The 23,254-nt window shown below is 42.8% G+C and overlaps 1 protein-coding gene across 1 annotated transcript in view; it reads left to right on the top strand.

Moving 5' to 3' along the window:
• ARHGAP22 (Rho GTPase activating protein 22) overlaps positions 1–23,254 on the top strand; it is a 240,466-nt gene that overhangs the window by 92,373 nt on the left and 124,839 nt on the right. The gene's annotated exons all lie outside the window — the stretch shown is intronic.

The raw sequence follows: 23,254 nt of genomic DNA, 5'->3' as shown, positions 1-23,254 counted from the left end.
CTCCTCCTCTCTGTCTTCCCCTCCTCTCTCCATTTCTCTCTGTCCTATCCAACAACGACAACAACAATAAAAAACAACAAGGGCAACAAAAGGGAATAAATAAATAAAATAAATATAAAAAAACTAAAAAAAATAATAATAAGGTCTGAACCCTTTGGAATATAACTAAAATATGCCTACTAGCTATCTACAAAACATAGACCCCCCCCCCCAACTCTTCATCTGCACTACTTCAGCCTTTAGGTTCATGATTAGTCAACAACTTGTTTGGCTATATATGTTAACTCTCTTTTTAGCCACCAGGTTCCAGATGCTAGCATGATGTTAACCAGACTTCCCTGGACAGACAGCCCCACCAATGTCTCCTGGAGCTCTGCTTCCCCAGAACCCTGCCCCACTAGGGAAAGAGAGAGACAGGCTGGGAGTATGGATTGACCTGTCAATACCCATGTTCAGCAGGGAAGCATATACAGAAGCCAGACCTTCCACCTTCTGCATCCCACAATGGCCTTGGGTCCATACTCCCAGAGGGATAAAGAATAGGAAAGCTATCAGGGGAGGGGATGGGATACAGAGTTCTGGTGGTGGGAATTGTATAGAGTTGTACCTCTCTTATCCTATGGTTTTGTCAGTGTTTTCTTTTTATAAATAAAATAAAATAAAATAAAATAAAGTAAAGTAAAGTAAAGTGAAATAAATAAGGCCTGAAGTAGAAGGTCCCTAAGAAGCACAAGCAAGCTTCTAAAATGAAATGTGGAAAGCAGGTGGCAAATTCAGAAAGTGGCAAGGGGGGAGGCCATCTGAACTCTTGGGGCTCCCCAGATGACACTCACTTTGATAGCCCAAGATGCATGTAGTCCACATTGCCCCTTTCTTTCATTTTCTTCCTTCCCTCCCTTCTTTCATTCATTCATTCATTCTTTCTTTCTTATCACCGAAGTTCCATACCTAGGTTCAGTGCCAACATCACTTCATCCCTCCTGCCTGAATTAAAAAAAAAATTATTATCTGTATTTATTTATTGGACAGAGACAGCCAAAAGTCAAGAGGGAGGGGGAATTAAAGAGGGAGAGAAACAGTGACACCTGCAGCACTACTTCATCACTCGCAACACTTTCCCCCTTCAGGTGGGGACTGGGGGCTTGAACCTGGGTCCTTGCACACTGTAACATGTGTGCTTGACTAGGTGAGCCACCACCCAGCCCCTTTGTCTGAATTTTTTGACAGAGAGATAGAGAAGGAAAGAGAGACACAGAGAAAGGAATACACATGCAACAATACTCCACTTCTCATCAAGCTTCTCCCCTTCAGGGGGAACCAGGGACTTGAGCCCAGGTTTTTGTACATGGTAAAACATGCACTTAACCAAGTGAGCCACCACCAGCCCCTACATTGCCTTTTTCAAGCCAGATGTTGTGTTTCAGAACTGCTGTGGTTCTAATCTAGCCTATAGAACTCATTGAGTTGCTTCACAGAATCCCTCACGGTATAGAAAAAAATGACAGAGCTCTGGATTTTAGCTTCACTGGTGACTAACTACTAATATAAGAAGATAATTTGATATTTTCTTCTGAACCTGTTTCTCAGAGTGTGAGTGAGATGAACATAACATTAAACATCTAGTAATTACTTCTCCTTTGGGTGGAACTCTACCTAGTGAAAGCTTACCAAGTCACCCAGCTCAATTAAGCAAGAAAATCTCGGTGGTGTGCAGCATGGCTCTGCCCTTCCTGAAAGTGAATATAAATAAAAGTAATACATGCACTGTGAACCAGTCACAGTTCTAAGTGCTTTGCATGCATTAACTAGCAAGAATTCTTACAGGAACCCTACAAGATGTGTGATAGATAGTCTTCAAGAATGGCTGCCACCCATCCCTCCCCTTCCAACAAAAAATGGAATATATACCTTCCCCCTACACTTGAAACAGCCTTTGCCCCACTTGCTAAGACATGATGCTGTGTGGATTCCAAGTCTGACCCTTGAGAGTTCAACCCATTTACTGTTCTGCTCTGGAAAGTTGTGTGTTGTGAGACAATAAGGGCATACTGTGTGTTGTTTCTTAATCACATTAAAATAAACAGAGAACCTCTTAGTAAATGTACAGTGATGAAAGGGAAAGACGACGAAGGAGTTTCAAAAACAATCTTGAGTCTATGGTCAAACTACCCTGAACACACTGATAAACTAGTTTTGTGAGAAATCATTAAGATAAAGTAAAATAAAATTTCCCTTTGGTTCAAAAAATTCACTTGTCCACACAGGACAGAGAGATGTCATTTAAGAATAATTCAGGGGGTTGGGGTAGCACAGCAGGTTAAGCGCACATGGTGCAAAGTGCAAGGGCCAGCGTAAGAATCCTGGTTCAAGGCCCCTGCTCCCCACCTACAGGGGAGTCGCTTCACAGGTGGTAAAGCAGGTATGTAGGTGTCTGTCTTTCTCTCCCCCTCTCTGTCTTCCTCTGCTCTCTCGATTTCTCTCTATCCTATCCAACAACGAATGACATCAACAACAACAGTAATAACCACAACAAGGCTACAAACAACAAGGGCAACAAAAGGGGGGAAAATCATCTCCAGAAGCAGTGGATTCATGGTGCAGGCACTGAGCCCCAGCAATAACCCTGGAGGCAAAAAAAAAAAAAGAATAATTCAAATGATAGCTGGGAAAATAATATTAACTGTTAGAGCTTTGAATTTTCATGTTTGAGATTCCAGGTTTGTGCTGGTCCTTGCTCTTTGTACTATGTGCACTTAACCCAGTGCTCCACTGCCTGGCCCACTAGAGTTACATGTTTTAAACAGTTGAAAGGTCACTACACAGTGACAGTGAGATATGATTGCCCAAAATTTTACTGACAACTATGGTTTGTACTGAAGTTGAAAGGTATTGGGAACCTACTGAGCTCTGCCATGGTTAGACCATGTCATATCTGGTGTCTTCCTCCAAGGCACCAGCTTTTCAGCATGACAGGAATAGGGCAGCCAGGATAGAGAATAGTCTGAATTCCTCCTCAATAAATTATTCCTCCTCAATAAATTATCTAAAGAAGAGAATTCTTGGGAAGGGTATCAGATAAAGTATTGCATCCTTATGTGACCAAGACTAGATTTAGTCAGTGAACCTCCAGAAGCCATTCTTCTTCTAGCATTTGCCCTTCTTCCGTAGCCAGTCAACAGGTCAGGTTGAAAGCTGTCAGGAGCTGCTTGTTGCTGGCTTTGAAAGTGACTGGGATCCATGTAGATTCAGTCGGCTAGGAAGGATCGTCAGTTTCCCCAATGAATGGGTACTCACGGGATGCACCACGAGAAGGTCGATCCAATGCATCCCTCCAGAAGCCATGATCAGGATAGACAGAGATGCTTGAGGGTTACCACAACTCCTATATGTGACAAACACTGTGTTCCAGCGAAGTGATCTGCTAGGCAGGGGGTGAGCTCTAGTTTCTGGTGCTGGGCAGACTGAGTGACTTCATGGTGAGAGCCTTTCAACTCTCAAAGCCAAGAGATCAGTGAACACCTTCAAAGACAAGGAGTTTAGGAATAACAACTAGAGTCAGTCAAACCACACTGATTTTCACAGATTCTTCTCTGGGTGGATGAATAAAACATAAGCCTGATGATCATGTCTTGGGACCTGGCCAGAGCAAGATATCTTCCCAAAATTTTTGTTCTTGATGCCATTCAGCATCATAGATAACCATTTTGTGTAGAACACAACTATGACACTTGGTGTAGGTTTTTGTAGAGATACTATTAGTCACAAGAGAGCTGATGGATATAGGTGTTGGAGACAGGTATTGTTTGCAGCTAGTATCTCCAATATATCCACTTTAGATTAGTAAACTTGCCCCTGGTTTCCTGGAAGGTTGAATTCACCTCTTTCTTTATACTTGCAAATCTCTGTCTATAGAAGAACAATCAATGAATTACCTCCATTGCTGCTATAGTTGAACTGGCCAAAGCAAATTCCAGTTCACCTAACTGCACTCAGAAAGAACACAAAGGAACATGCATGAGTATAAAGTAACAACACGGAAGCATCATCCAAGCCCTACTCTCCACCTTGTGAGAACTCAAGAGTAATTGGATACATACATTAGGGTATCACTGTGAGCTAATCGAGGCTGATACTAACATTACTTTTAGTGCTGCAGAAGAAAACGAGACAATCAATTTTTCTTGTTTAAAATGTCCTTGGAGACAACTTCAAATCCTTCTTTTGTGTAGAATGACTCATTGGAGTCTTATTAAAAGGGAGTCTTCATTTATTTAGGCATAAATATCTTATTGGGGGGGGCATTTTAGCTATATATCTTTGTAGCTATTTGAAAATTATAATTCCCAGAAGTTAATTCCTATTAAGTGGTGGAAAATGAAAATACTACCTAAACAAGTGAGTTTGAATCAAGCAGAAATTCATTCACTAAATTAAAATTGGCAACAGCAGTCAACTCACTTTTAAACAATATTTAGTTAAAAACATTTTTTCTGCATCCCAAAACATGTATCTTGTGATGTATTTTTCTTTTAAAGACATTTCTTTATTTATTTTGATTTTGGTGAGTGAGGTACCAGAGTACTGCTTAGCTTTGACATGTGGCACTGAGGATCAAACCTGAGACCTGAGGCACATAAGTTCTGACTTTTACCACTGTGCTATCTACCTATCTTCCCAAATATTTTTTTTAAAGCTCATTTTGTAGGTCCATGGTACTGAAAGTCATTTACCCTGAAGTAATAATACCTGCAATGCTTTACAAGTATCTATAATTGATAATTATGTAGCAAAATTTTGCCATTGTTGTAGGGAAAGAAAGTCAAGTTACTAAAAGGTCTGAAAACACAATCAGGAATATACAGATAGAAATAGCAAAGTGTGGGAGTTGGGCTGTAGTGGGTAGTGCAGTGGGTTAAGTGCATGTGGTGTGAAGTGCAAGGACCAGTGTAAGGATCCTAGTTCGAGCTTCCAACTCCCCACCTGCAGGGAAGTCGCTTCACAGGCAGTGAAGCAGGTCTGCAGATCTCTATCTTTCTTTCCCCCTCTCTGTCTTCCCCTCCTCTCTCCATTGCTCTCTGTCCTAACAATGACAACAATCCTAACTACAACAATAATAAAAAGAAAATAAACAAGGGCAGCAAAAGGGAAAATAAATAAAATTTAAAAAAAGAAATAGCAAAGTGACTTACTCACTCCTAAGTCCCTCTTTAAAATTTTTGTTTTTTAGATAAAGACAGAGCTACCCCACCAACTTACCCCTGAATTCTTTTACACCCAGAGTTTCGCTGTCTACAAAACAGATCTCCGCCTTCTAAAAATGACTTCGTTTTTTGCTTCAGTATCACCGACTCTTGATGTCAGTGTAATGAGCTCCTCTCAGAGTCTGCTAATTTAAGCCAGCAAAGATATTAGCTGACAGTACTTAAAAGGCTCCCACTTATAACAGATCAATCCTTTGGCTTTCATTGAACCCAGTTAACTTACAGTAATAGCTGGATAACTGGTAAATTATTAGTTATGTCTGCTACTAGGCAGAAAAATTACATCAAGTAACATTGAGGCAGCATGGAAAACATTTCATTCTCTGCTTAAATGGCATAACTTACTTCTAATTATATTGGGAGTATTTTGACTCCCTGATACATCTGTGGAATAAAAGTTAGTGTGTATCAGCAAAATGGAAGTGATTTGGTGAGGAGGCACCATGGGATTCCCTGCCCAGCCTGCCCAGGAAGATAGGTGCATTTCCTGAGTGAACAGCAGCCATGCAGAAGGTCAGGACAAGGTGTGCCTTCTTCAGCAGAGTGCCAGCTGTCTTCTTGGCAGCCATCAGCTCAGCAAGCCAATGTGAAAGAACCTCCTCAAGTTTCTCAGACTAGCCTGTTCTCAACTCAGTGAAATAGCGGCCCCTTATCAGAGTCACACACACCCCAGAGCAAGGTACTACAGCGACATGACAGAAACGTACTACTCCAGTCAAGGGAGAGCCCTATCATCTAACAGGAACCCTGAGACCCAGCTTTAATGCTCCCAAAGAGGTGTGTTCCAAACAGAGGCAAACTTTCAGAGTGCTCCAAAGTTTCAGCCAGCTAAATCAGCAGTGCTAGGCTTTGGAACACTACCCGTCATGCGGTGAAAAAGACTGGAGCCCCGGAAACATGGCAGGGATGGCTCTATGTAAGAAGTACACCTCAGGGTATGGAGATGCCTGCATCTCCCTGGACTACTCATGGACTCTGTGTGTGTGTGTGTGTGTGTGTGTGTGTGTGTGTGTGTGTGTGTGTGTGTGAAAGAGGGTGAGGGGAGGGACCAGATAGAACCAGCACCTTCTATACTAAAGAGCTAGCCTCCCAGGAGAAACTTGGGGCAGGTACAGGATTTAGAGTGGCATCTCAGTCAGGCCCTAAAGTGGCATAAAACTACCTGCAGGAGAAGGGCCACATGGTGGTGTACCCAGTAGAGCAGACACATTACCATGTGCAAGGACCCAGGTTCAAGCACCCAGTCCCCACCAGGAGCTTCACAAGTAGGGAAACAGTGATACAGTTGTCTCTTTCTCCATCTCTGTCTTCCTCTCCCCTCTCAATTTCTGTTTCTACCCAAAAAATAATGAGAAAAAAATTAAAATGGAAAATAGAAATGGCCGTGGGGCTCAGTGGATTCATTGTGCAGGCACCAATCCCCAGCATTAGCTCTGGTCCTTGTGGCAATGACGAAAATGTGTGTGTGTGGGGGGAGGGCAGCAGGCAATCGCACACCCGGTTAAGTACACATATTACTATGTGTAAGGACCCTCACATGGACCCAGTTGGAGACCCCAGTCCCCACCTACAGGGGGATGATTCATGAGAAAGCCATGAAGCAGGTCTGCAGGTGTCTTTAGCTTTCCTTCTATATCTCCCTCCCCCTCCCAATTTCTCTCAGTCCTATTGAATAAAGTAGAGGGGGAAAGAAGAAAAGAAGGAAGAAGAGAGAAAGAGAAAAGAAAAAACAGTGCAAGGACCAGCATAAGGATCCTGGTTCGAGCCCCCAGCTCCCCACCTGCAGGGGAGTCCCTTCACAAGCAGTGAAGCAGGTCTGCAGGTGTCTATCTTTCTCTCCCCTTCTCTGTCTTCCCCTCCTCTCTCCATTTCTTTCTGTCATATCCAACAAAAACTACATCAATAACAACAACAATAATAAGTACAACAATAAAGCAACAAAGGCAACAAAGTGGAGTAAATAAAATAAATGTTTAAAAAATATTTTTTTAAGAAAGAAAAACCTGTAGGAGGGAGAAAATTACAAAAAAAAAAAAAAAAAAAAAAAAAAAAAAAAAACCCAGACCTGGGTGAGAAGACCTACTGACCTTGGAAAAGCCACTTCCCCTAAGGCTGGTAGCCCAGATTCCAGAGTTAGAGCTAGCTGCAAGTCTGTCCCAAGTTAGATCCCTTGTCCCAAGCCCCAGGCCCATCCTTGGATTTCAGCTGTCATTTTGTGAACTCAGAACCCACACAGGATGACCCAGCAGAGAAATATTTCAGGGATCTATGACCCATGAGGATGTGTGCATGGAATTGGTGCTCAGACCCTAAAGCCTCTGATTTCTGCAAAGCATAGATAGTGCTATCCCTTCCACACTCTGCCCTAGGAGACACTTGTTGCAGGAGCTGGCGGTAGCGCAGCAGGATAAGCGCAGATGGTGTCAAGCACAAGGACCATAAGGATCTCGGTTTAAGCCCCCAGCTCCCCACCTGCAGGGGAGTTACTTCACAGGCGGTGAAGCAGGTCTGCAGGTGTCTATCCTTCTCTCCCACTCTCTGTCTTCCTCTCCTCTCTCCATTTCTCTCTGTCCTATCCAACAACGACGACAACAATAACTACAACAATAACACAACAAGGACAACAAAAGGGAAAATAAATAAGTATATATAAAAAAAGAGAGACACAAGTCACAACTTGATAGATCTCTAGGAAGACCAGCTATTACCCATGACACACAGAGTGCTGGACCAAACTTGAGGCTGCATGGAGCATACCAGATGCACTTGGGCAACAGTATCACTCTACAGTCTGTTGGGAGAAGCTTCAGGGCCAAATCCTGAGCTAAGAGAGAGGTTGAACAAGTGACTCATCTCATCTCAACTTATTAGGGAGGGAAGGTGCATGAAGCAAGAAATAATTTGTCTGCAACTTTTAAACTGCTTTTTTTTTTTTAAGATAGCTGTATTTTGGACAGTAATAGGCTATGGTTATGGGCTTGTGTGATAAGAAAGGGGGAGGATGTTTCCTTACTTGGCACTGAACTTCGTTCTGTCCTGTGTTATTTATTTAAAATTCAGAGCAGTTCGGTTCCTGGTTGGGCGTCAGATGGCTAAAGCTTTCTGAGATTGATCTAAGGCCACTATCAGAATTACAGGAGATAAGGAACCCTGAGTGATTGCTTTGTAAAGTGTGTCTGCCATTTTCCAAAATGCTGCTGGTGGAAAAATCTTATCACACCACTCACTAAGAAGCATTTCAGAAGTTTCTTCTTCAGACAGTCTCCCTCTAGACAAGGTGAAAGATGAGACAACTTTTGATCAGGTTGGAGAGTGATTAGTAATTGGAGTATGAAGACCACAGAACTGTTGTAGACTAGTGAGAGAAATATAGTCACCTCAGATTCTCCAGGAAGTTTGCACAGGATTACCAGTGTAGACTATGGACAAATGCAGCCATTTATCCCCTTAGTCTACACCACACCTCATGTTTTGGGCATGGGAAGTTATTTATTGGAGGGGGGAATTGTTCAAAGAAGCAAACTAAATAAGCAGATATAGTGACCATAATAGGTTTATAAATTGCAATTGTAGTAAATACTCATATTCATTCAGCCATTACACTCATAAAGCACTAGCACAGACAGCCCAGGGAGGAATGAAAGACAGGTTATTATTCCCATTTTCTTTCTACTGCCGCTAGGGTTATTGCTGGGGCTCGGTGCTGGCACTTCTTCTTCTAGCGTTTGCCCTTCTTCCGTAGCCAGTCAACAGCGTCAGGTTGAGCCTGATGTAAAGTTTCGAGACCTCCTTTGAATCTGGAGAGGTGGCAGTCGTTGACTATGTGGGTCATAGTCTGTCTGTAGCCGCAGGGGCAGTTCGGGTCATCTCTGGCTCCCCAGCGATGGAAAATAGCGGCGCACCGGCCATGGCCTGTTCGATACCGATTGAGGAGGGCCCAATCATAGCGTGCTAGGTCAAAGCCAGGTTGACGCTTGCAGGGGTCTGTGATGAGGTGTTTGTTCTTTACCTCAGCTGACTGCCAACTCTGTTTCCAAGAGACTGGAACAGAGAAGTTCAGTGTAGGTGTAGGGGACCAGATTGGGTGACGAGACGTCAAGCATTGGACAGGGTGGGTGAAGATATCCGCGTATATTGGCAGGTCCAGTCAAGCGTAGACGTGGGAAATGAACTTAGATGATGCCGCATCCCAACGAATATCTGGCGGGGCGATGTTGCTAAGAACTGGCAGCCATGGAACCGGGGTGGAACGGATGGTTCCAGAAATTATCCTCATGGAGGAATATAATTTGGAATTGACCAAGTGGACATGGGGGCTACGGAACCATACTGGGGCACAGTATTCTGCAGTGGAATAGCATAATGCCAGAGATGATGATTGTAGTGTGGAAGCGCTCGCGCCCCATGAGGAGTCTTCCAATGATGTTATTCCTCGCGCCCACCTTTGCTGCAGTTTTTATGAGATGTTTGTGAAATGACAGAGTGCGATCGATAGTAACGCCAAGATAGACTGGCTGGGCTTCATGCCGGATTCTCGTATCGCCAAGCTGCACATTAAGCTCACGCGAGGTTGAGGCATGGTGTAGATGGAAAACAGATGATATCGTTTTTGCAGTGCTAGGGATTAGTCACCATTTTTTACAGTAATCAGATATCAGAGACATGTCTTTCGTGAGTGTTTCCTCGAGAATGTCGAACTTGGATGCCTGAGTTGCACAGCAGATGTCATTGGCATAGATGAACTTCCTTGAAGAAGTTTCTGGGAGGTCATTGATGTAAATATTAAATAGCATTGGAGCCAGAACAGAGCCCTGGGGGAGGCCACTTGAGACAAGTCTCCATCTGCTAGACTTGTCACCCAGATGCACCCGGAATCTTCTGTTTTGGAGAAGAAACGATATAGTGTTGGCCACCCATGGAGGCAGGCATCTTGAGATCTTGACTAGGAGACCACGGTGCCAGACCGTGTCATAGGCTGCTGTGAGATCAACAAAGACAGCACCCTTCTTTAAATTCTTCTGGAATCCATTTTCAATGTAAGTTGAGAGGGCCAGGACTTGTTCGCAGGTAGATCTTCCTGGGCGGAAACCAGCTTGGGCGGGTGATAGGAATTTCTCTGTAAGATGAGAAATACGTGACAGAAGCAGCCTCTCAAGGAGTTTGTAACACACAGAGAGGAGAGAAATTGGTCTATAGCTGGCGGCCAGTGTTGGGTCTTTCTTTGGTTTCAAAACCGCTATAACTTCGCACAACGCCAAACTTTGGGCATAGACTCAGATTCCAAGATGTGGGACAGGAATGAAGCGAGCCACTTCTTTGCCGCGGGACCCAGGTTAAGAATGAGTTCTGGGGTGATGTTATCATAGCCAGCAGCCGTTCCCAGTTTAACCCTCTTCAAAGCATCTTCCAGTTCAGACAGTGTAAAGGGAGAGAGTTTTGGAGATGGACAAGATAACGGAAGTGGGATGACCACTCATGGGAAATTTCTCTTTTCCAGACTGGGTCAATCTTAGCACGTCCAACTTGAGTTAGGTGACTGGCCACTGAGTTTGGAGATATGGGAGGATGGGAGACAGGAGGGGATTGGCTACCGGCACCCAGTCTGTGAAGAAGCTTCCAGGCCTTCCTACTTGAGTGGGTGAAGTTCAGACTTTCCGTGAGTTGTTGCCAGCGGGCTTGGCGTGCTGCATCCAGGGAGGCAATGTCAGCCACATCTGGGTCGCCCGACTCATCATACTGCTTTAGTAGTTGCTCGCATTCAGCATCAAGACAAGGCATATAGTTAGCATGTCTCCCACGAGGAATGGCTTGGGAAGCTGCTTTGAAGATGGCTTGGTGGAAGCGCCTGTAGGAATCTTCAGAGGGGATAGTTAATTGGAATTGCAGGAATAGATTTGTTGGTAAGATCACTGAACAGACGCCAGTTTGCTTTCCGAAAGTTCCATCTTAGTTTCTCCGAGCACAGAATCAGTGGTAGCTGGAGACTAATGTGGATGATAGCTGGGCGGTGATGACTGTGTGGGAAGATCTTGAGAACTTGTCTTGTAGCGGGAAAGGCTTGGCCGTTGACTGTGCTAATCCAGCACAGGTCGGGTGACGAGTCTTTATTCCATCTAGCACTGTGAAAAGAGCCTGGCTGTTTGGGATCGTATAATAGGGAGAGGTCATTCGCTGAAGCCCAGTCGGCTAAGATGGAGCCGTCAGCACGAGTGCTGGCACTTCTTCTTCTTCTTCTCCTTCTCCTTCTCCTTCTCCTTCTCCTTCTCCTTCTCCTTCTCCTTCTCCTTCTCCTTCTCCTTCTCCTTCTCCTTCTCCTTCTCCTTCTCCTTCTCCTTCTCCTTCTTCTTCTTCTTCTTCTTCTAGCATTTGCCCTTCTTCCGTAGCCAGTCAACAGGTCAGGTTGAAAGCTGTCAGGAGCTGCTTGTTGCTGGCTTTGAAAGTGACTGGGATCCATGTGGATTCACTCAGCTAGGAAGGATCGTCAGTTTCCCCAATGAATGGGTACTCACGGGATGCACCACGAGAAGGTCAATCCAATGCATCCCTTAGTGCTGGCACTAAGAATCCACTACTCCAGGCAATTATTATTTTATTTCCTATTTTATTTGATAGGACAGAGAAAAGTTGAGAGGACAGGGAGAGATAGAGAGGCAGAGGGGCTGGGTGCTGGCGTACCTGGTTGAGCTCACGTGTTATAATGCACAAGGATCTGTGCTCAAGCCCCCAGTCCCCACCTGCAAGGGGAAAACTTTGCAAGTGGTGAAGCAAGCAGGGCTGCAGGTCTCTCTCTGTCTCTCCATCTGTATCTCCCCTTTATCTCTTGATTTCTGGCTGTCTCTACCCAGTAAATAAAGATAATAACAAAAAAAGCAGCAGAAAGAAAGATAAGATACCTGCAGACCTGCTTCACTGCTTGTGAAGTGTCCTCTCTGCAAGTGGGGAGGGGGAATGGAGTGGGAGGAGGGCTCAGACTCCTTGCCCTTGGTAATGTGTGTGTTCAACTGGGTGTGCCATCTCACAGCCCCATAGACTTATTATTATTATTTTTATTGCTACCAGGATTCTCACTAAAGCTTGGTGCCTGCACAAGGAATTATCTGCTCCTGGCAGTCATTTTTGTTGTTGTTGTTTATCAAAGAGAAATTGAAAGAAAAGGGTAGGGTAGATTGAGAGGGAGAGAAGCAACACAGCTTCAATGTTTGTGAAACTTACCTCTATAGATGGGGCCCAATGGCATGAACCAGTTCATTGTATATAGTAACGGGTGTGCTCAGTTCAGTGTACCACCACCCTGCTCCTATCACTCTCATTTTTACAGGAAGGAAACCAGATCTCTGTATAAAGAACTGTCAGAGTCCTTCCTAGTGACAATAGCATTGTCACAGTAATTAGCCCCCCATAATTACTTGTGTATGTTCCAACCTCATAAAATGATCCTAAGCAAACTTTATTCCTTGACTGTGTACTAACTCACCAATCACAGCAATGGCACTACTCTCACCAGGCAGTGTACTGGTACTAGCTCATGAAATTTCCCCAAACACACCCACATTACAGAAGAGGAAACAGACACACTTGGTTGCACAGAATTGACTGTTACTCAATCTGATCTCCAAATTCTCACTCATGACATCCTTGGCTGTTATAACCCAAATCTAGACTACCAGGACCTCTGCTCCCTCTGCCCCATTCATTTCTCAGAGAACCACATTAATCAGAAAGGGAAACTGAGGCAGGATGAGGCAAACTTGTCCAGACGTTTACTGTTTAGAGCAGTGGTGTGGGGGTTGAAAGCAGATTTAGAATAAATGTTGCTTCTTTCTAATACTTGAGCAATTTCTGAGCAAGATATATCCAAAGAGAGACAGGTAAACCGAAATGTTTATTGTTCCTGTGATTTCTCCCCCCCACACACACACACGCACATACACTCAAACCAGACCGGACCAAACTCAGCTCTCTGTACCACTGGGTGCCCTGGGAGCTGATCCCAAAACGGATGATCATTCTTTGCCAGAACTAGCTACGATAACCTCTCCAGGAGAATAGGAGCCTTGTGGCTGACCTTGGTGAGAAAACTAAGAGATCACTGGATCTTAAGTGTGAGGGAAGCTGAGGGGCCTGCCATTCCAAATGTTTGCAGAAGGAATAGAGAGGAGGAGGTCACCCTCCTTTACCTGGAGTTAATAATAGATGGATATTCTGGGCTGAAGGATATAACGCTGGACTTGCTGGTCTGGTACTTGACAGGTTAAGTGAGGGGAGTGACAGTGGAAAGATGGCACAGCCCATTACTTAAGTGTGGGCAGAGCCCTTTGAATTATCTGACTGTCTTTTTTTTAGCCTTTATGTTTAATTTTCTTATTTTGATATAAACATCACATAAGAGTTGCCTTACCACTCCCTTCCAGAGTATTTACATGTAACTTGTAGATTTATCTTAAGAGAGGGCAGTAACAGACATTGGAATGGAATATTGTTACAATTATTTTTTTCTTTTTTCTTTTTTTTAAATTTTTTTTATTTAAGAAAGGATTAATTAACAAAACCATAGGGTAGGAGGGGTACAACTCCACACAATTCTCACCACCCAATCTCCATATCCCACCCCCTCCCCTGATAGCTTTCCCATTCTCGATCCCTCTGGGAGCATGGACCCAGGGTCATTGTGGGTTGCAGAAGGTAGAAGGTCTGGCTTCTGTAATTGCTTCCCCGCTGAACATGGGCATTGACTGGTCGGTCCATACTCCCAGTCTGCCTCTCTCTTTCCCTAGTAGGGTGGGTCTCTGGGGAAGCTGAGCTCCAGGGCACATTGGTGGGGTCTTCAATCCAGGGAAGCCTGGCCAGCATCCTGGTGGCATCTGGAACCGATGATTTGGTGGGTTCCTGTAGTCGTTCTAGTCCTGTCTTGTTTCAGTCCCAGGTGGTCTCCTTTGGTATTCATAGTTTTTTTTTAAATAATTTATTTCTTTATTGGGGAATTAATGTTTTACATTCAACAGTAAATACAATAGTTTGTACATGCGTAACATTCCCCAGATTCCCATTTAACAATACAATTATTTTTTTCTAGTGCCCCCCCCCCCCTTTTTTTTCAGGGGCTTGGTGCTTGCACCAGGAATCCTCTGCTCCTGGAGGCGATTTTTCCCATGGTTGTTGCCCTTTTTTTAAAATTTAATTTTATTATTGTTATTGTTGTTATAGCTGTTGCTATTGGATAGGACAGAGAGAAATCAAGAGAGGAAGGGAAGATAGAGGGGGGAGAGAAAGATAGACACCTGCAGACCTGCTTCACCAAGTGTGAAGCGACCCCCCTGCAGGTGGGGAGCCAGGGGCTCGAACCAGCATCCTTATGCCTGTCCTTGCGCCTTGCACCATGTGCTCTTAACCCACTGCACTACTGCCTGGCCCCCTATTATTATTGTTGTTATTGTTGTTAGATAGGACAGAGAGAAATGGATAGAGGAGGGGAAGACAGAGAGGGAGAGAAAGATAGACACCTGCAGACCTGCTTCACCGCTTGTGAAGCGACTCCCCTGCAAGTGAGGAGCTGGTGCCCCCCCTTTTTAAGTTAATAATTCAAAGGCTTTTTTCTTCTTTTTAAAAATGTATTTTCTTTTTTATTTCTCTATCTATATTTATTTTTTATTGCTCATTAATAATGGATTACAAGATTGTAAGATTACAGCCTATACTTCCACACTACACCCACCACCAAAGTTCTGTGTCTCCACCCACCAACCTCCCAAAGAACTTAGTTATTTTAATTGCCATCAGGGTTATTGCTGGTATTTGGTGCTTGCATTATGAATATACAATCCCTGGCAGTCATTGTTTTTGTTTTCTTTTCTCTCTTTCTTTTTTTTTTTTTTTTTTTGGATAGAAACGGAGAAATTGAGAGGAGAGAGAAAGAGAGAGAGAGAGAGAGAGAGAAAGAGAGAGAGATGGAGAGACATGCCACAATGTGGGGCCGGACAGTGGAGCACTGGTTCAGCACACACACTAGCATGCGTGAAGACCTAGATTCAGGCCCCTGCTTCCCACTTGCAGGGGAGAAGCTTCACAAGCAGGTACTGCTCTTTCTCTCTCCTTATCTATTTCCCCTCCCTTGTCAATTTGTACCTGTCCTATCAAATAAAAATAAAATAATAAAATTTTAAAAAGAGAGAGAGGTGCCACGATACTTCACCACCTGTGAAGCTTCCCTCCTACAGGTAGGGGACTGGGCAGTTTGAACACTAGTACTTGTGTGTGGTGATTTGTGTACTCTGCTGGGTTTTGGTTTTTGTTTTCCTTCTTTCTTTCTTTCTCTCTCTCTTTCTTTCTGTCTTTCTTTCTCTCTTCCTTTTTAAGTTTTTATTTATAAAATGGAAACACTGATAATACCATTAGGGTAAAAAGGGTAAAATCCCACACAATTCCCACCACCGGAACTCTGTATCCCATCCCCTCCCCTGATAGCTTTCCTATTCTTTATCCCTCTGGGAGTATGGACCCAGGGGCATTATGGGGTGCAGAAGGTGGAAGGTCTGGCCTCTGTAATTGCTTCCCCACTGAACATGGGCATTGGCAGATCAATTCATATTCTCAGCCTGTCTCTCTTTCTGGTTTTCTGATATAACTGTCAGAATCAAAATTTTTTAATATTTATTTATTTTATTTTAATGAGAGAAATACAGAGAGAGGGAGTCAGGTGGTAATGCAGCAGGTTAAGCTCAGGTGGCACAAAGTGCAAGGACCGGCATAAGGATCCTGGTTCGAGTCTCTGGTTCCCCACCTGCAGGGGGGCAGGGGGGTCACTTTACAAGCAGTGAAGCAGGTCTGCAGGCGTCTATCTTTCTCTCCCCCTCTCTGTCTTCCACATGTCTCTCTCCATTCCTCTCTGTCCTTCTAATAATGACAACAATAATAACTGCAACAATAAAACAAGGGCAACAAAAGGGAATAAATAAATATATAAAAAAAGAAATACAGAGAGAAAGATACAGAGAAAAGCACCAGTAAATCACTCTCTCAATGATGGACAAGTAAGTCATTTTGTTGTTCTGATAGAGGAAATGCCAAAATGAGCGTCACTAGACATACGTCTGTGCATATTTGTCCTTTTTTTTTTTCAAACAGATTCTCCAATTCAGTGCCAGGCTAAAGAATATTTAACTTTAGGGAGTCGGGCTGTAGCGCAGTGGGTTAAGCACAGGTGGTGCAAAGCACAGGGACCGATGTAAGGATCCTGGTTCGAGCCCTGGCTCCCCACCTGCAGGGGAGTTGCTTCACAAGTGGTGAAGCAGGTCTGCAGGTGTCTATCTTTCTCTCCCCCTCTCTGTCTTCCCCCTCCTCTCTCCATTTCTCTCTGTCCTATCCAACAATGACAACAACAATAATAACTACAACAGTAAAACAATAAGGGCAACAAAAGGGAATAAATAAATAAATAAAATTTTTTAAAAAGAGTATTTAACTTTAAAATCATTTTAGACATCGCAAAATGGCTTTCAGAATTTACCAAATTGCTATGTAATCAAAATTGTATGAGCGTGTCTAATTTTGCATGTTAACCCCAATACTAAATATTAGCAATTCTTTTTTTCTCTTTGTTTTTACTGAGGTAACATTTGGTTTAGTAGTACAATTTCACACCATGCCCATTACCAAAGAGCTGGTGTTTCTCCAGCAAAGTTTATTTGCCCTGCCACTGCTACCAAACATTGCTACCCACTCTTCTCTCCCCTATTAGTAGCCACAGCTCTACAGTCTGATTCTAAAAAACTTGCTGTTACTTGATTTTTTGTTTCACTCCCTTGATTGTATTCACTGTATACCACATATAAATGAGATCATTCAGTATTTCTCTTTAGAACTTCCTTTAGTATTTCTTATGGGGTATATTTAGTGGTAATGGATTCCCTTAACTTTACTATGTCTGAAAAGTTCTTTATTGCATCTTTAAATCTGAGTTATAATTAACTGTGTAAAATATTTTTGAAGCCCATCCATCCAAGACTTAAAACATATCTTGCTATTTTCTTTTGGCCTTTAGAGTTGGCTGTTGAGAAATCTACAAATAGAGTTCCCTCCTATGTTCCTTTTTGCTTTTCTCTTCTTTTCAGGATTCTCCCTTTATCTTTGATATTTTAATTATAATGTGTCCTGGGGTCAAGTGGTGGTATACATCACCATACTGGGAGACCTGGGCTCAAGGGGGAAGCTTCAAGAGCATTGAGGCAATGCTGCAGATGTCTCTCTGTTCCTATCTAAAAAGGAAAAAAAATGGCCCTGGGGAGCAGTGGATTCATTGTGCAGCCACTGAGCCCTAGTAGTAACTCTGGAACCTAATGACAGAAAGAGACAGAGAGACATCTACAGCACTGCTTCAGTGATCTTAAAGCTATAGGATGCATCAGTTTAGGTATGGATTTGAGTATCACCTACCTAATTTAGAGGAAGTTTTCAGTCATTATTCCTTCAAATAAGAATTCTGTTCCTGGGATGGTGGCGACATGGTGAATAAAGCAGGTAAGCCAAGTGAGCCCATCAATTAAGGGTGGGTTGGTTGTGCATGGCCTGGGTGGGTAGGCAATTACCAGATCATACAGGCTCTCTAAGTGCTTTTCTACATGGCTCATATATGGCAGTGAGGCTTCATTATTGCCTCCTAAGAGAATACAAAGGAGGTCCTGATGGTTCCTATGCAACTGTGCATGGACAGGCTCTGGACTTTTTTTTTTTTAATATTTATTTTCCTTTTTGTTGCCCTTGTTGTTTTTATTGTTGTTGTAGTTATTATTATTGTTGTTGATGTCATCATTGTTGGATAGGACAGAGAGAAATGGAGAGAGATGGGGAAGACAGAGAGGGGGAGAGAAAGACAGACACTTGCAGACCTGCTTCACCGCCTGTGAAGCGACTCCCCTGCAGGTAGGGAGCCGGGTGCTCAAACCGGGATCCTTACACCGGTCCTTGAACTTTGCACCATGGACTTTTCTATAAAGGGGAGTTAGTGATCAGCAGTTCTTATCTTAGTCTGTAGGATTTTGGCACTCAGCTGGAAGAAGGTCAACCCTGTTTGTATTCTGCCTCCCTCAGGCTCCCCAGAATAGAGTGAGTAAAAGTCTACATTTTAGAGATTTCTTTTTCCCATTGTAGGTTCTTGTTGTGTCACGGGGTTTCTTAGAGAAAAAAAACTGTCTTCTCACTCCTTCGGTGCTATCCTTTTGTCCCTTTGCTGTGAAAGTTTGTTTATCTGGGTTTCAGGTCTGTTTCTGAGCAGATTAGTCCATGGTTTTTTTGTTTGTTAGTTTGTTTAATGTGATTGTAAGAAGAGATAAACAGGTTTTCCCTGTTTAGCCCTGTAGGCACCACCCAATTAGCATTTCCTTTTATTTATTTGTTTTTGTTTCCATGATTGTCATTGGGACTCTGTACTTGCTTGATGTTATCACTTCTGTATCCCTTTCTCTTCCCCCTTCACCCCCCTCCCCGTGTGTGTGTGTGTGTGTGTGTGTGTGTGTGTGTGTGTGTGTGTGTGTGTGTGTTAAGAAATAGAAAGGGAAAGAGAGACAGAGAGACACTAATCATTTTCATACTACTCATGAAGCTTCCTCTTGCAGGTGCTCCTATATGGTCACCAAGGGCCCGAACCCAGGTCCTTGTGCATAGTAAAGCCTGTGTTCCCATGGATGATCTTTCTCACTTTTCTTTTCTTTTTTCTTTTTCTTTTTTTTTTTTTTTTTTTTACCAGAGCACTACTTAGCTCTGGCTTATGGTGGTGAAGGGGACTGAACATAGGACTTTGAAGTCTCGGGCATGAGGGTCTCTTTGCATAACTGTTATGCTATCTACCCTCACCCCTCACATTCCTTTTAAATTAAAAATCATATGACATATTATTGATTGTCTTGTTTTCATTAATGTCTTAATACCCTTTGCTCATTTCTTTATTGATTTCTCTTTTATTTTAATAACATCCAAAAAATATATCTACTATGTAATAAATGATTAGTGAGTTATTTTTACATTCTATTTATGCAGCATATTTAGAACTACAGCATATCTAATTTCATCACCAAATTTTCATCAAAAATAGCTTGGTGTTTAATTTTATGAATTTTACATTTGAAGATGTAGATTCATAAACCCAAATTATTGCCAGATATACTGTGACAGACAAAATAATGGTCCCCAGAATCTATCTTTATACTGCATGGTGAGGAAGAATTAAACTTGCAAATGAGATCAAAGTTGCTAATCAGCTGACTTTAACATTAAAAAAAAAAATCCTGGATTACCTAGATGACTCCAATGTAATCTCACTGATCATTCAGAATGAGAAGGAAGACAGGGAAAGTTAGAAAGCAATTGAAGATGCAATACTAAAGTATTTGAAGATGAAGGAGGGGTTGTAGGGAACCAAGAGTACAAACAGATTCTAGAAGCTGGAGAAAACATGGCACTAGTGGGCAAGCTTATCATTCTATAAATTGACTAATTCCATGAGCAAACAACTAATTCCCTCAGCAAATAACCCATGGCAACCCTCACTTGTAATTCAGCAAGACCCGTTTAACAAAAGCTTGTTTGTTTTTTGGAAGCTAAATTCATAGACACCTCTTAGGATACATATATAGTTCTCCAATAACTGAATCAAGTCAATTTTTCTTAACAGTTCTGTCGAGGTTTAATTGTAATGTTTTATGTGTACAACTTGGTATATGTATTTGTTATATGTATCCATCAACACAATCAAGACAACAAACACAATCAAGACAGCAAGCATATATATTACCCTACAAATCTCCCTTGCATCTTTTTGTCCTCCCACCATTCATTCTTCTATTCCTGCTTATCCTCAGGCAATCACTAATCTGCTTAGCATGCATTTTCTAGAATTTTATGTAAATGAAGTAATGTAATACTCTTACTCTAGCTTATTTCATTCCTTATAACTATTTAGAGAGTCTTTCATGTTGTGGCATTCATTTTCATTCATTACTATTGCTGAATAGTATTTCTTGTATTATTGTACCATGTTTTTATCCATTCACAATGGTCATTTGAGTTGATGTGTGTGTGTGTGTGCGTGTGTGTGTGTGTGTGTGTGTGTGTGTGTGTGTATAGCTTGGATAAATACCTATAGAAAGGACAGCTGTATCATATACTAAGTCTATGTTAATTTTTATTTATTTTTATTTATAAAAAGAAAACACTGACAAAAGCCATAGGATAAAAGAGGTATAATTCTACACAATTCCCACCACCAGAACTCCATATCCCATCCCCTCTCCTGATAGCTTTCCTGTTCCATAACCCTCTGAGATCATGGGTTAAAGGACATTATGGGGTACAGACAGTGGAAAGGTCTGGCTTCTGTAGTTGCTTCCCCACTGAACATGGGCGTTGGCAGATCGATCCATACTCCCAGCCTATCTCTCTCTTTCCCTAGTTGGGCAGAGCTGTGGGGAAGCGGGGCTCCAGGACACAATGATAGGGTTGTCTGCCCAGAGGAGTCTGTTTAGCATCATGGTAGTATCTGGAACCTGGTGGCTGAAAAAAGAGTTAACATATAAAGCCAAACAAATTGTTGACTATTCATGAACCTAGAGGCTGGAATAGTGCAGATGAAGATTTGGAGGTCTCTGTTTTGTAGCTAGCTAGTAGGCCTATTTTAGTTATATTACAAAGGGCCCATGATTATACTAGGTTTTTTTGTTTGTTTGTTTGTTTTTCTGAGCTTGACATCTGATATGAAGGTGGACCCACATTATTGTCTGGGGAGGTTATCATGGTTGGAAAAGGGGCTACGAAGCTAGGTCAGAGAGAAGAGTAGCTTCCAAGTATGGGAAAGGTGTATAAATATTGTTGACTGTAAATCACATTGATTTGGGATTTACAGGGGCCCACATTCAGCTTAGGACCCTATGTAACCTCTGCACCCCTGTAGGTTTGAGCTCGCATTCTGTGGTCATGAGTAGCAATGTTCCAAGCTGCCCCAATTTTAGAACCCATCTTCTTTTATTTTTATTATTTTTTTATATTTATTTTCCCTTTTGTTGCCCTTGTTGTTTAATATTGTTGTGGTTATTGATGTCATTATTGTTGGATAGGACAGAGAGAAATGGAGAGGGGAGGGGAAGACAGAGAGGGGGAGAGAAAGATAGACACCTGCAGACTTGCTTCACCACTTGTGAAGTGACTCCCCTGCATGTGGGGAGCCGGGGGCTCAAACTGGGATCCTTATGCAGGTCCTTGTGCTTTGAGCCACGTGTGCTTATTCCGCTGTACCACCGCCCAACTCCCTAGAATCCATCTTCTTCGGGTGAGAATCAGCAGAGTCATAATACTGGTTAAAATGCAAATGATACCCCCTCCCCCCTAGAACTATAAGATCAGAAACCCCAGTTTGAGTCCATTGGTGTTAAACTTGCAGTTGGCCATTAAAATGCTCCCACTATTAGAAATTAAGCTACACAAACTTAGCTGAACTAATTATACTGAATGCAAAGTTAATCAGTTCATGTTAGTAGTACTCCCTACGCACTTGATTTCCTGGCTGTTGCCTGTATCTGTGGTTATTAACCTCTCTGCTATCTGTGTATTGGACTATGCAATGGGGAATAGACCTTCCCAGTGTCATGATCTGTGGCACAGGAGATATTTAACACAGAAATTAGCAAACCCTCCAAATAAAGTAGGTATATTTTAGACAGCTTGGGGTTAACATTTGCCACATTACCATGGGTTCCTGGAGAAGAGAGAAACATTTTGGTGCCTGCTGAATTGAGTACTGCCCAGAATGTTTCAACTGAATGCCTGTCTCATAGTGATTCCTGCCTTTCACGGCAATATTCTCACTATGGTCTTAACAGAAGCCGTGCCAGGACTTAGCAAGCAGGCGTTCTCTGCCTCTCTGGCCATTCCCAGTGTCTGAGTGCTGGGATCAGACCTGTATTCCTGACCCTGAAAAAGCAGAAGGAATCTGAGCAGTCAAAAAGTCAATTCTGAGGTTTCCCTGCAGTGGTGAGAGCCATGGTGGGATTCACCTGAGGGAGAGGTGATTGGTGACTCCAAGGTCACAGCCTGGCTTTCCATATTGGTGTTTTCCATGCAAAGTCAGCCAGCAGCTGTTGTCATAACTGCTCCAGCACCAGACACACCTGTGGGCCCACTTCAGCACTTTAACACTTGCTAGCAGCGGGTAGGATGGAAAGTCTGGCAGTTTCACCTCTCTGTTCTCCATCTTCTCATGCAGAAAGATGGAAATAGTAGTGCCTACCCTCATGGGGCTTCCAGAAAGAGTTTACTAAATAATTGAGACAAAGAGCCAAGAATATAGTATGATTCTATAAACAGTAGCGATTACTACTTTTCCTTTCTACTTCAGCTGAAATAGAAAGTGGTGTCAGTGTCAGTACTGTTATTCCCATTTCATGGATGACAGATATTGAGGCCTTGGGGGAGTAGGTGGGGAGGTGGAACAAAATGCTCAAGATTAAACAGTCACTGAAGCAGCAAAAACAGAGACCCATTCCATTAGCCCATGATGGATCTCATCCCCACACCCTCTAATAAGCTGGTTTCCTCATCCAGGGGCAACAATCCTAATTTATTCCCAGTAGCTCCAGGTTCCCTGGAAAGAAAGTAACTGTTAATTCAGCTACAATGGTAATTTATTACTGCAGTCTCTCTACAGCAAGCATCTGTGGGTAAAAATAGTCATTCTGTCTTTATGTGCTTAAATAAAATAAAAAAACATAAAACATTCCCATGTGTGCTTATAATGCATGATTCTAGCAGCCATATGGAGCCTCTGGTCATCCTGTTAAAGTCAGGAATTGACTGGAAAAAGATGGCAGTGAGAGAGAAGCAGGCACTGGGATAGGGTTAAGAGAGCATAAATCAAGCCTAGAGACTATTCTCCTCACCCAGGCCAGTGCAGGCACAGAGACTCTGGCTACTTGGGGTTGCACATAAGCTTAAACCATAGGCCTGAATTTGCA

This window comes from Erinaceus europaeus, chromosome 1, assembly GCF_950295315.1.
Source record: "Erinaceus europaeus chromosome 1, mEriEur2.1, whole genome shotgun sequence".
In the NCBI taxonomy this organism is placed as follows: domain Eukaryota; kingdom Metazoa; phylum Chordata; class Mammalia; order Eulipotyphla; family Erinaceidae; genus Erinaceus; species Erinaceus europaeus.
This window is presented reverse-complemented; position numbering and strand designations above follow the sequence as displayed.